General features: G+C 36.9%; 1 non-coding gene across 1 annotated transcript; it reads right to left on the reverse strand.

Annotated features, from left to right (window-relative positions):
- Positions 1-981: 981 nt before the first annotated feature.
- LOC139873940 (small nucleolar RNA R71) lies at positions 982-1,087 on the reverse strand. Its single transcript, XR_011767650.1, has one exon. It is a non-coding gene; the product is annotated as a small nucleolar RNA R71 (small nucleolar RNA).
- Between the last annotated feature and the right edge of the window lie 905 nt (positions 1,088-1,992).

A 1,992-nucleotide genomic window follows, 5' to 3' on the forward strand; every position in this document is an offset into this window, starting at 1 on the left:
ATATATATATATATATATATGACATCATATAGTTTTTACAAGTTTTAACGTTCGTGAATTACCGGTCAACTTGGGTGGTCAATTGTCTATATAAAACCTATTTCAATTAATCAAGTCTTAACAAGTTTGATTGCTTAACATGTTGGAAACACTTAATCATATAAATATCAATTTCATTTAATATATATAAACATGGAAAAGTTCAGGTCACTACAGTTAGCTAGTTGTATCTTTGGTTTAAGCTTTTAATTGTTCGATCCTTTTGTAAGGATTTATCCTTGCAAAAGTTACTTTTCTTGTTTTTATATATTATTTGTGTTTGGAAAACCGTTTGTGTTTGTGTTGTGATTGAAGGTTAGGTACTTTGGTGTATGAAAAGGAGATCCCAAAAGGATCAAGAGTTTACACATCCATTTTCCGATCCGGAGAGACACGTTCACGAGGTTTACAAGCGTAGAGAAGAAAGGGTATTAAGGAATTTTTTTTGAGATTTTGCCTTTTTTAGAAAAGATGGATGATAACAGTCAACCAACTCATCCCGAGGGTAATCCAATCGGTCATGGTATTCCCAACAACCCACCGTCGGTTAATCAAGAACAACAAGATGATCCAAATGACACACCAATGTGGAATGCTAGGTTAGTGGCACCTATGGTGGTGCCTCCGGCTATTACTAAACCGCCCATCGGGGCCGAAAATTGGAAAATCAAGGGTAATTTCTTCACAATGATCAAAGATGTGCTATTTCATGGGTTAATGGAGGAGAATCCTTTCGAACACCTTCAAAAATTTAATGATATTTGTGATCTCTATAAGCACAAAGATGTTACCGATGATGCTTACAAGTTAAGGGCATTCCTCTTTACTCTTCAAGGTGATGCGAAAGTTTGGTTAAGGAATCTACCTTCCGATTCGATTAGGAATTTTCAAGATTTAAGCGATGCTTTTATCAATCACTTCTTTCCACCATCAAAGGCGGAACGACTCAGGATGGAGATTAATGCATTTACTAAACGGAGTGATGAGTCTTTGTATGATGCATGGAGACGTTTCAAGAAAATGTTAAGAGCTTGCCACCACATGGATTGATTAAGAAAGAGTACATCAACACGTTCGATCGGAGTACTAATCTATTGACAAGATAAACTCTTGATTCATCCGCAGGAGGAGTGTTTATGTATAAATCACTAAATGCGGCTGAAACTTTGTTGGAAGATATCTCGGTTCGTACTTATGAATGGACCCCTTCACCTCGAGATTTTTCAAGGAAAAGTGTAGCTCAAGTGGAGATTGACAATGGTCAAGTCACGCTTGCAAATAATCAATTTCAATCATATAGGAAGGAGTTGAAAAAGTTGCAACAATCAATAGTCACGATGCAAGTAGGTTGTGAAAGGTGCGATGGCCCACATCTTACAAAGAATTGTCCTCAAATCTACCAATGCAACCATATTGATTTGGATGATATTTCCATGAATTCGGATGTTCATGTCAACCATGTGAGTAATCAAAATTATCAAAGGGGTGGATCATCAAACCAAGGCAACAACTCTTATCAACAAAATCAAGGCTACTACAACCCTAACCAAAAGCAAGTCTCGTTCAACACTCAAAACAACACACCACCCGGATTTACAAATCAAAACCGAAACCAAGGTTACAACCCAAACTATAACCAAAACCGAAACAACTTCCATTCACAAAACCAACAACCATACAACACTCAACCTTATAACAACCAAACCAACTTAAGTTACCAAGGAAATCAAAGCTATCAAAACCAAGGTTATAGTCAACCACAAGGTAACCAAGGTTACACTCAACAACCTCAACAAAACACTCAATAATTCCAACCTTCAAAAAGCCTAGAGGAGATGATGCAAAATTATATCAAGAAGGTGGAGACAATCGAAGCATTTCTAACAAAAGAGAATGAGTTCTTGAAGCAATAAATACGACACCCTCAAGCCTCACTTCAAAACCTTGAAAGCA

The sequence above is a fragment of the Rutidosis leptorrhynchoides genome, chromosome 10 (genome assembly GCF_046630445.1).
Source record: "Rutidosis leptorrhynchoides isolate AG116_Rl617_1_P2 chromosome 10, CSIRO_AGI_Rlap_v1, whole genome shotgun sequence".
In the NCBI taxonomy this organism is placed as follows: Eukaryota; Viridiplantae; Streptophyta; class Magnoliopsida; order Asterales; family Asteraceae; genus Rutidosis; species Rutidosis leptorrhynchoides.